The sequence below is a fragment of the Diceros bicornis genome, chromosome 11, assembly GCF_020826845.1.
Source record: "Diceros bicornis minor isolate mBicDic1 chromosome 11, mDicBic1.mat.cur, whole genome shotgun sequence".
NCBI lineage: Eukaryota > Metazoa > Chordata > Mammalia > Perissodactyla > Rhinocerotidae > Diceros > Diceros bicornis.
Window position 1 is genome coordinate 18,139,607 of NC_080750.1, and position 13,102 is coordinate 18,152,708.

Genomic DNA, 13,102 nt, shown 5'->3' on the forward strand with positions numbered 1-13,102 from the left:
TCTGTTTTGTATATGGGACACCACCACAGCATGACTTGATGAGCGGTGCGTAGGATGCACCAGCTGGGATCAGAATCTGCGAACCCTGGGCTGCCAAAGCAGAGCACGCAAACTTAACCACTACACCACCAAATGGCCTCTATGAATTGTTTTTAATTAAGAAAGTTATTTAAAAAAATGGCCAAAGGTTGGGGAGAACATATTGAATTCATCAACAAATATACAACAGGATGCTGTACTTAAGTCTTCACTTGGAGCCTAAACTCTGTGTTGTAATCTTGAAATTAATATTACTTCTACCTTCCATTTTCTAGTCTGAAATGATAATATTCATAAATATTAATACGTTATGAACTCTAAAGTGCTATGCAAACCCAAGATATTATCTCCTTCTGGTTCTTTAGTCCTTAAAAAAATTATAGTGCAGCTTTTTTTCTCAAATATTTTAATTAGAAAAAATTATCTTTCATTATATAAGGGCAGCAAGGATGTAAATGAATTGAAACAATGAAATACAGCTCCTGTTTTATGATTTTTGTCCTTATGAAGTGTAGTCAGTAGACTCTAGGGTGGCCCCCATTATCCTTGCTCCCTGGTATTCGTGCTTTGTCTGATACCCTCCCCTTGAGTATGGGTGGGACTTATCAATTGCTTCTAACCAATAGAATATAGCAAAGGTGACATGACGAACTAGATTCTGTGTATATATGACAAAAGATTGTGACCCATCTTGCTAAGAGACTCTCTCTTTCTCGCAATATTTAAAGAAGGAAGCTGCCATGTTGTGAGCTGCCATGTGGAGAAGGACATGTGGCAAGGAGCTGAGGGTGGCCCCTGGCTTAGAGCTAGCAGGAAATCGAGGCCCTCAGTCTGGCAATCTGCGAGGGACTGAATTCTGCCAACAAGACTGTGAGTTAGCAAGCTGATCCCTCCCTAGATGAGATCATCACTTGGCTGGCACCTTGACTGCAGCTTTGTGAGACCCTGAAGCACAGAACTCAGCTAAGCTGTGCCCAGACTCCCGACCCAGAGAAAACATGAGTTAAGAAATGTGTGCTGTTTTAAGCCACTAAGTTTGTAGCACTACATTAAGTAGCAATAGATAAATAGTATGCTGAGTTTTACAATGTTCTTTTTAATTTAAAGACCATTTAATTTAATTTAATTTAAAGAACATAACTCCTGTGGTTGATTTTATTCATTTGCTCTAAATGAGCACTCCTGTTGAATTTTGCCACATAAATGGGACAAATAGCTAACCTTTATTGAACTCTCCCTATGTACCAAGCATGCACTAAGTACATTACAGGCATTATCTTATTGACTATTTTCCAGCATAGAAGATAGACTTCTCCATCATCATCCACTAAATCAATCAATCAGTCGATGGGTCTGAAAATCACAGCGCACCTCCAGTACGGATAGGAAAGACAGCACTTGATTCTAAGATATATCTGGTGGGCCATAAGGACTAGCATTTACTAAGCACAAAACTGTGTTATTAATAATACAGAATATTGAAAACGAGAAAAAGTATCACAAACTTTGGCAAAATTATTAAAGACATAAACAATTGCCTTTGAGTCAGTATGATATTTACATCGTCCCACTCAACTTTCTTAATGGCATCAATACTCATCTTGAGTTATGAAATTATATGATAAGTGTAATCATCAAAAGGGATGAAAAACAAAGAGACAGATTTACCATTTGGGAGCAGTAATCTACAAGGAAGCAATAACCATAATGCATCCTCCAAGAGGCAAAGGTGAAATATTATCAAAGCAAAGATGTTTATTTCAAATTGTAGTGTTCTTTTAAAGAAAATCCTTAAAAAAAGAAAAAATAACATGCCACAAACCCACTGGGAATCAGAAAGAGTTAGAACTATCCCCTTAACATGTTTGATGTAAACTTATTACTACCAACCTCCTGACTCAAAAGCAACAAAACATTTTTATAAAATATTGTTCAAATTTAATATGTAGATTCCCAAAAAACATGATGACAGGACTGCAGAGTAGTATTTTGGTTACTTGCAATATAGTAATATCAGTGATGTATTTGCTTTTACTGAAAGTATTAATGTGACATTAGAATTTCTTCAAATGTATTTGTTTATTTCGAGCCAATAAAACTTTTAGTTTTTCTGAAATATTTGTCTATGCGTTACTATGACTACCTATATAGGCTTCTGTTCAACTTGGTGGTTTATTGTTTTCTTTGAACTACATTTTATTAATGTATTATCCTATCTGAATCTACTTCATTGGAATTTGTTCAAATTTATTTTAAAATAAATACACTATTAGTATTTCCTTTCACACAATCATATATTTGACTTTATTTACCTGTAAATATTTTAATATATTTATTTTATATAATTTTTCTTGTTTGGCTCCAAGGTTTGTAAAAATTTACTACAAATATTTAAATTTTGTGTATATAACTATGCAGTGCTGTTTTTAAATGAATAAAACCGTTTCTTTTCCATAAAAATTGAAATTATGTTTTCAACTTTTCCCCAATATAGGTATGACTAACAATATTTAACGTTTGTCTAGAACTTTCTCTAATTAAATTGAGATATGTCTCATAACCTGGCAGATGGTAATCATCTTACAGTTACCACATGAGCTGATTTCTCTCATTTTTCAAATGAAACAGTCAGCCATGGAATGTGGAAATGACTTACACTTGACCCTACAGAGAGTAGGCAGCAGAGTCGGGATTGGATCTAATGACTGTCAGATTCTAAAACTGATCTTCATTTAAGAGCAAAAATTAAGAGTCTTAACCACAATAATATCCTATCTGTGATTGCTTATATTATTTTAGTTTAACATTGTTTTGTAAATATTAAAAGTCACTTTTTATTTGTTTATTTCTACAGAAACATCTCCTTAATATAACCATACACGAGTATTTGAACCGAAAGTAGTTTATTTTTCTATGCTTTGTGTGTTTATTTTGTGTTTACCGTTTCCTTGTGTCTTGTTATGAGTCCACGAGTAGGGTGGGAAGGAAGGGGTTAATATGTTCTGCCACTCGGAAATTACTACTCACAACCAAAATCATAGCTTAGTTTCTTCTCAAAACACATGTTTGCCATTTTTAATCACAGACTCAGTGATTAAGAATGGAATGAAAAAGAGACATGACTAAGGAGCAATTCAAACAAACAAAGAATTAAGATGTTGTGATATGTTTATAAAGACTAGAGACATCTGGAATATCCCAACTAAATAGTAAAGATAATGTACTCTCCCTTTTAATAAGGGCTTTGAGTACCACAAAATATCAAAATGCTTAAGTATTACTGAGATCCTCTGTTATTTTTCCTTTGTCTTCTAGTATATGCCAAGTTCTGAGTTTTTCTTTATTCCAGTGTGTATTGTGTTCACTACTTCTGACTCATATTAGATTTTAATCTTTTTTATTAAATGAAATCTATATTGTGTTCAAACAGTATCATGTTAATCAACTCTTGATGAATATATTTTGCATATGACTATTCACTTTTAGACTACTCTCTATTCAAATGGAAAAAAGTGATATTAAATAGGTGGTAAACATTCTGATACCAACCATAGAATTTCTCCTTTACTTGAAAGAGAAATGAAAATGGAATAACTTTTATCATCTATGACTGTATCAGTCAAGTCCAGTTGCAGGAACTATTAGGCAGTCTAGCTGTGTCAAGAAGGACATTTAGAGAATTAAGTGCTTTCAGAATTATTGGGAGGGTGCTAGAAACAGAAACGCCCCACCATGGGCACTGTGAATTCTGCCACAATCAGCAAGGTAGAAAAATATGAGGCCACCATTGGAATAATTAACTTCACCAACACACCAAAGTAACCGTGATCCGGGGGTTCGAAATTTGTTGCAGCTGCAAATGATACAATTGTTGCTTCTCAACACACATAGATGGCACACTGGCACACCAGCATGGACATGCATCCATGGCTTTGTTGGCTGGTAGAGAAAGAGCTAAGCAAAATGAAGACAACCTTTGCATAGGTTTGACTAACAAATTCCATATGCATGCATTTAAATAGAGGAATATTACATGAAGAACCATGGATGAGAGAGTGTCTGAAGAAAAGCCTTTAGAAATGCACACTAGAGGTAGGCTGGAAGGTTTGAATGGAAGGCGAGCATCAAGCCACAATACCCACCATGGTGTTTGATTTTTTTTTTTTTTATTTCTTATTTGTTGTGCTGTTCAGTATCCTCTTCTGAGCCCCCTGGAATCATCTGTGAGCATCACCCATTACCACATTTTAGAAAATAATATTTTAGACTGTGGCATTCAAACTATTTATTACTGCATTTTTAATTTTAGGCACCCTATATGGGAGGAAATTGAGTAAACATTTGCTGAAAACTATCTGAATTCCAACTATCATGCTAGTTTCAGAGAAAACAAAATTATTTATTTTCCCTGCATCTGTGGCATTATGCCAGTAGATACATCCTAACAAAGACAAAGCAGTAGAAGAAAGAGGAAACTAGAATTAAAGTTTTATGAATACTTATTTAGTCTCTAGATGAAGGAAAGAATTACAAATTTAAAAGACAGGTAGGTATTTACAGAGGAAAACAAATAGATTTAACAACAATAGGCAACACCCAAAAAAATATCTGAGACCCCAATTGATTAAATTGGCAACAAATATAAATAATTTCTTTAAAAAAAGGAAAATAAATAGCTAATATATGAAAAATATATTAGAAATGCATGTTAAAAGAAGGTGCCTCTTTTATCCCTCTTAAATGTGTCAGGATTTAAGAAGTGCTATATTCAAATGTATTTGTTTCTTTGTTTTGCTGGGAGAAGAACTCTGTTACACCTGGGTTTCGATTGTAAATCGGCACATCGTTTTTGGAAAGTAACTTGGCGATAAATAATAAGGGTCATTAAAAGTTTAAATTCTTTTTGAAATTTCTATAATTTTACTAAACATGGCAGAAGCTATGCTTGTTTTATTCACCACCGTATCCTCTGTAGCTTTTAAAGTACCTGACACATAGTTATTTTTCAATAAATTTTGTTGAATAAATGAATGATGATTATCAAAGCATGAACATTTTTTTTTTTTTTTTTTTGGTGAGGAAGACAGCCCTGAGCTAACATCCGATGCCAATCCTCCTCTTTTTTGCTGAGGAAGATTGGCCCTGGGCTAACATCTGTGCCCATCTTCCTCTACGTTATATGGGACGCCAGCACACCATGGCCAGACAAGTGGTACCTCGGTGCACGTCCAGGATCCGAACCTGCGAACCTTGAGCCCTGAAGCGGAGCACACGCACTTAACCGCTGCGCCACTGGGCAGGCCCCCAAAGCATGAATTTTAATAGCAGAATAACCTAGAAAAATTCTGACTGTCAACATTAAAGGAACGATTAATAATTTTTGGCTTATTCACATGACAAAATATTATTCAGCCAATAAAATAATATTTATATAAAATTATAATGGCAAAAGAATGCTCATTAAGCAATAATACAAAATAAGGTAGTCTTATAGTAGCTTATACTTCATTATCTCAAACAAATTTAAAATAGGAAATATGATAAAATGTTAGCTGTTGGTCAAAGTTAAGTTGCTATGTTGTTATGTTACGTTGTTATGTTATATATGTTAAGTACGTCAAGGTTATATTGTGCTAACACAGTTCTTAGAATCAACTCTTCTGGTAGGACTCTCCTAATTCTCCACTTGCCTGTTGATGATGGAAGTTACAGTTTAAATCATTCTGTATTTTCAAAACGTTTCATATGTTAAAAGTCTAGTAAACCTAGACTGAATATCATATCATTCTACTTAACGCTCCCCTGACATGACAAATATATATATTACATATAAATTAAGGGTATCTATTTTCTTTTTTCTCTCTATATTTTAGCATGAAATTCAATGTCAGATTCATTTTGTTAATTCAGTCTTTATTACCCATATTAATGTATTTTTAGTTTGAGATAAATTGAATACTTATAACTAATAAAGATTAAAATATGACAAACTCTTGACATGTATATTTGAACAAAAGGGTAGATTGTCACAAACAGTTGTTGGACTGAGAAGTTTCTCCAAATTATGGTAGGTAATTACTAGTTTGTGGCAAATGCCACAATATTCAGAAACCTACTGTTACATTTAGTATAAGCAATTTCCATTCCAGTGGGTTTACTCACATACTCACATGTACTATATTATGAAGGATTTTAAAGCTAACCCTTCATTTTGTTTCTCTCATAAGTGTGATGTTAAAAAATATGACTTTAGTTTCCATCATGTAGTTTCAGATTTATTTGCATACATTGGTGGTTCCACATAATCTTCGGAAATTGAACACTGGCAAGAAAAAAATGGGTAAACATATACATTATATATATATATGTAATATAACAAGGAGATATGGAGAATGGAAGGAAAAAGCTAAGTAGCAAATAATGAAGGCCAGAAAATTTTTATAAAAGACTGGAAAGGATGAAAGTTTAGAAAAAAATAGCTTTTGCCTCTATCCTGTGTTGCCTTCAGGCAATTATTGCCTGTTTCTCTGAAGAAATCAGCAGCAGCAGCCAACACATCATGTCCTCATGAAATAAGTACAGACTGACCAGTTGCCCTTAGGCATTAAATATCTCATCCTACTCTCTAAAAATCCCCAGGGCTGTGGATTACAATTTAGGGAGATTGTCACTTCCTAATCATAGTAAACTTCACAGTTTAAAATTCAAGATTACAAAAGGTCAAAAGGTAAAAAGAAAAAAAGTACAGTTGATATAAAACAGACATAGAAATTTTGTATCATATTCAAAATATTGACTTTACATTTATACATATATGTGTAAAAAAAAAGATTACAAATGGGAATGATCAATGATAGTCATCTGGTGGAGTTTTCAGTACAAAGCTTATCTCTTATGCTCTAAAACAGTGGTCAGCAAATGATAGCCTGCAGGCCAAATTGGGTCTACTTCCTATTTTTGTAAATAAAGTTTTATCAGAACACAGCCATACCCAATAATTTACATATTGTCTACAGCTGCTGTCACATTACAAGGGCTAGGTTAAGTGGTGTGACAGAGACTGTCTGGCCCTCAAAAACCTAAAATATTTACTATCTTGGCTTTTACAGAAAAATTTTGCTCTAAACTCATAGACTGAGGCCTGGCCTTTGATCCCTCCTAAGCACACATTACCAGCACAGCCAACACCCACCAGAACAACAGCTCATAAGCCAAAATAACTAAACACATAAGGAAAGCAATATCTATGAAAAAGACAAACTGAATAACATAGGCCACAATAAAGAGAGAATTTTAACAAATGAAACAAGAATCTAAAGTAAGCGTGTTAAAGATAGATAGATGATTGATGGATATATGGATATTGTCAATGCAAAATTAAAATTCATTTAAAAATGAATGCAGTAGCAATATTAGCTATGAAAAAATATGAGTTGATATATAAAGAGAACAAAAGCTAAATCAGTGGCAGATTCGGTATACCTAAAGAGTGAATTCGTGATTTGGTATATCAGATTGAGGAATTTTCCTCATAGACAGCAAGAAAAGCTAAAGACATCTGGCTTATGGTAAGTACCAAATAATAAGATTTCCCAAAGGAGGGAAAAAAAATGGAAAGAGAATAATATTTGAAGAAGTAATAGAGATAGACTTCCTATTCTGGTTATATGCCAGGCTATTATTTACCACAAAAAAAAAAAAACCACTAAAATTACTAAATTTTAAAATATTTTCTTAAAAGATCAAAGAGCTGACATGATATGATGGTTAGGAATTACCATATAAAGTCTAGGATAAGATGAGAACCCACAGAAGAAAACTCAACACTGAAGCAGCTTTTGCCCTTGAGGACATTTGCCAAACTTCACAAATATGATCTTTGGCTTTTCAAGTGTGGTAGGTTGTGAGAGCTAAGAGAAAAAGCCCAGGCTTCTCTGAGGGTGTGGAATCCAACAGGAAACTTCTCCTATTAAAGCTGGAACCTCCAAATCCTAAGTCTTCAGTTAAGATAACTGGATATACTTATCTAGTCACACAGCCTTCTCCAAAACACTGAAAGTAAAGTTGCTTTGGCACTTATTAGACTGGGGAATGGAGAAGGGACAACCCATCCCTAAGAATTTGAAGCCACGAGGCAGATCTCAAAATCATATCACTGAGGTGGTGCAGAAAAAAACCTTCAAGTTGTGAATTCACCATATTTCATTGTTCTAAGATTCACCTTTATGAGGGGTCTCATTTTAACACTTAGCAGTCAGGATATGTATTGTATTTGCTAAAGGCCCAGCAGCAATTCTGACTTAATCATCATTGACTGCACATGAATATTAAACATGCAGTGTCAGTATGTTAGAAAAAAATCAAAGAGACAATAATGGGGCACTTTTTCAATAAATGCTATACCACTTTGAGCTGGATTTTCAATGTGAACAAGATCTGAGTACCTTTTCCAGTTTATTTTGCTTATTATTTCCTTTTGATACATATAGAAGAATGACACATAACAACAACCTAAATGAGTCTAAAAGAAGTCTTTATATAAAAATCCAAAGTGATGATAAAGCATTTTATATGGTTTACTTGGCAGCATTACTTAGTGATTCATAAAATATTGTTGCTTTTTTGTTGTTGGCATCTTAGCTTCAATGAAGACAGTAGTGTTTGCAGACTAATAGTAACTCACAAGCACCTAATAGAAGCATAATCAGCTCTTCTTTACAGGAGCACACCTATCCGAAGCCTCAAGGAACATCGTAAATAATTTGTCAATTAAAATGACCAGTTCATATTCAAATATAACTAATCATACAACCAAACAATTTACGATGAGCTAAAACCAGCAAAAACAATGAAAGCAGAAACAGATAATTAAATATTTCTGATATTGGAATTGTCAGACATATTTAAAACAACATCAAAACTATGTTTAACATTTTCAAAGAAATGGAAAACAAGCTTGAAAACATCTGAAGGTGATAGTTAACTACAAAACGCAGCAGGATGTTAATCTATAAGAATTCAGTAATTAAACTGAAAATTAAATGGATGATTTTAGAAGTAGGTTAGACACAGCTGAAAAGAGAATTAGTGAAGTGGAAGAGAGTCAGAAAAAATTATTCAGAATTAAGGATAGAGAAAGTAAAAGAGAAAATATTAAAGTGATATTAACAGACATAGAAGATATCATGAGGGGCCGGCCTGGTGGTCATAGCGGTTAAGTTCACGCATTCTGCTGTGGCGGCCCGGGATTCGCCGGTTTGGATCCTGGGCGCAGACCTACTCACTGCTCATCAAGCCATGCTGAGGCAGCATCCCACAGAGAAGAGCTACAATTCTACAACTATGATACACAACTATGCACTGGGGCTTTAGAGAGAAAAAAAGAAAAAGCAAAAGAGGAAGATTACAGATGTTAGCACAGGGGCAATCTTCCTTAAAAAAACAAAGAAGATATCATGAGAGTCCTAATATATGTCTAAGTAGAGTTCCAGAAGGAAAAGCAAGAAGAAGAAGGAGTAATATCTGCAAATATAATGGCTGAATATTTTCCAGAAATAATGAAAGAATGAAGGCTTTAATTTCCAAGCAAGATTACAAAAACATTTTATACCTACACATATCCATCAAAGTAAAACTGCAAAACATCAAAAATAAAGAGGTATTTTAATAATAGTGAAAAGTGGCAGACTGCCTTGAGCAAGAGATAAAAAGAAATGAGAATTAGATTGACAGCAAAATGAAAGTCAAAATTCCGTGTAATTAAACTGTGCTGATAAATATGGGTGATGATTCTGAGAGAAAAAAAGATTCACATGAATTGAACTATCAGTGTGTAATATCAGAAATACCCTAATTTATTTTCTTTATTTTCCCTTTTTTCATATTTGCACTAGAATGGCAAATGACAAAAAAAAAATCTAGGTCTAAATGACTCTAAAATAGTTTTGAATTTAAAATTTTGTTCTTAAAGAAAAATCTTTCAAGAACAGGGGCACTACAAAGTGTTTCTACCAGCAGCTGCCATTCTAAAGGAAATTCAAAAACATATTTCAGGCAGAATGCAAGTGGTCCAGGATAGAATGTATGTGATAGAAGAAACATTGAAAAGCAAAAAAGAATAGCTACATAACTATAAGGAGATTTAAATCTGCAATCATAAATGCAGATTTAACATGCTTCTTTTGGTATCAATACATGAAGCCAACAGAAAATCAGTAACGGTATATAAGATTTTGAATAGCATAATTAACAAACAACTTAATGGATGTGGACAGAATACTGAACCCAAGAGCTGCAGAGTTCACATTCTTTTCTGAGTGTTATCAACTTACCTGAAGTCTTGAGACAGGATGAAATCACCAAGGGGCTGAGAGCTTAGAAAACAGAAGGGGACAATTTGTCTCTTGAGCCCTGGGGTGCTACATAGTAAAACATCTGAGATAGAAAAGTAGTGGTCCATGAGTCAGGATGGGGTCCTGGAAGGCAAATGAGTAAAGTTAATCAAGGAGAAGGAAGTAACAAGTAAAATCTTGATAAGAAAAATTTCAGTGAATTACTTTGGGTAAAACTGATTGGAGTGGGTTAAGAAAAGACGAGGAGAGAAATCAGAGACTTCTTTCTATCATAGATTATCTACTTTGAATATAACACAATGAATAAGTAGTAACAAAAGGATATAGATTCTATGTACCAGGGAAGATGGTGAAAGGCAGCAGGGTTTGTTGAAGGAGAGGGCCCTTTATTAGTCTACACATATTTTAAATGTAATTATATATTAAAAAATGATCTTGTACTACAGAGGAAACATAACATAAATTGTTAAATATTTAAAAGTGAATGATAATGAAATCACTACATGTAATATTTTGTAATTAATACTTTGTAGAGTAAGGCTAATGCAGTACTGTGAGGGGAATTTATAGCTTTAAGTAAATTTACCAGGAAATAAGGAAATCTAAAATACTGAATTAAACATTTAGCACAAGATGTTGCAGAGCAACAGAGCCAGACCAACGAAATGACAGTAAGACAATAACACAGATAAGGACAAAAATCCTATCCACCAGTATCAATATTATCAAGAACCAGTTATAAGAACCAGTGTTAAACCCATTCCAAATCAATGCTGAATTCACATCAGTAACCACACATCTGAAATTCAGCCAATCTGCATAAACCACACTCCAGTAATTTCAATTCCACAGCTAAAAGTTAACCAATCTCTAACCCCTCCCACTTCTGAGAGTTTGCCGTCTCTGAACTCCACGCTTCCCCAAACCTAACTAAGATCAGTTCTCTTCTTTGCTCAGATACAGTGTATCCCACAAATACAGCTCTCTCTTGTTTAGCAATCAGCTATTCATTTTGGATATGGAGTAGAGGCCTCTTCCTTTGACACTGTATATCCGAAAGATATTCATTTCCACATGAGGACAATTACAAGGATGTTCATTGCAGACTAATCTGTGATGTCAGGGAGTTGGAGGCAAACAGGATGACTATCACTGTGTAAGTAGATAGGTTAGGATTAACAGATACACACCTTATAGTAAAGGGCAAAAGTCAGAAATAACAGCTTAGATGTACACATAGCAACATGTATAAATCTTAACAACCAAGTGCTTGTGAAAAAGATAAGGAACAAGATGAGACACATACACAAGTAACCCAAACCATTTATCTCCTTTAAAAATACAGGACAACTAAATAATATGTATTTTGCAAACACATGGAAACAAAAAGATACACATTTCACTCATTAGAATGTTTGCCTCTACAGGTCCTGTAACGCGAATGAAGAATAAGGAGAGGAGAGGAGAGTAAGGTAGAATAAAGTAAATCAAAGGGAGCAAAGTATAGTGAAGAGTAAAGTGAGGGAAGAGGCGGGGAGAGGAGGGGAGAGTAGAAAGACTAGAGGCGGGAAGGGAAGAGATGAGAAAGAATGGGAAGGGAAGGGAAAAGAGAAGAAAGGAGGAGACGAGGAGAAGGAAGAGAGGGAGAGGAAGGGGAAGGGAAACACAGGGTGAGAAGAGAGAAGAAGGGGAGGGGTCTGAGAAGAGAAGAAAGGAGAGAGGGGAGAAAAAGAGGGGGTAGGTAGGAGAATCCTTTTCTGGAACAATGTTGCTAATGTGCTATGAATTGAAGAGTATGATTAACCTCATTTTCTTCACCTGGGGTCTAAAACATGAAAAAAATTCATTTCAGGTATTTAATGAAGAAACTATGGCAAATGTGTACAGATCAAGATAACAAATTGTTATAAAAGCTATTTGTTTCAATGTATGTTCTAAAATTCAAATGAGCTGTATGCTCTAGTTTTTTTCATGCTTGGACATAAAAATATAATTTTCCCCTACAGTCTGTTAAAACTGATGAATATCTTCTCTCAGAAGCATCTAATTTCATGTTTATCGAAAGCTTTCATTACGTAATTTTTTTCTTAAAATAATTAAACAAAAAATAATTAAACTTTTGGTGGAAAAGCAAAAATAAACTAAGCTTTGTTTTTTATGCATACAGTCTCTGTGTATCTTTATGTTCTTTCATTTTACTTTTTTGGGAGTATCCTTAGTTTTCATCAAGCATTATATTACCACAATTTTTGAAATCCAAGGGAGAAAAATAATAAAGGGTTCATTCCTTGTCTTTCCTTAAAACCATTGTCTATATCATTCCTTAAATTATGTACCTATGTATACACAGGTTGAAATTTTACTCGTAGGTTTTATCTATAAACTAATGTATTACTTTAGAGTAGTTATCATGGAAAGCTTCCACTTATTCAAATAGCCACACTATTATCTAAATAATTTTTGATAATCCTCTTTCAGAATTGTTCATAAACTTATTTTATGTACTAAATATACACACATTTTCTGTATTACTTAATTTTGCCATATCTTGTTTTTTATAAAAAAAATATGTCACCCAGAATGGACATTCCTCATTCCATAAAATGAATGATTTTCACCTGTTCCCTCAAATTAAATGCACTCATAAATGCTGCAGATTTAATACTGTTGAGACTAAATATGAAGATTATCCCACACGCTCTCCAAACAAA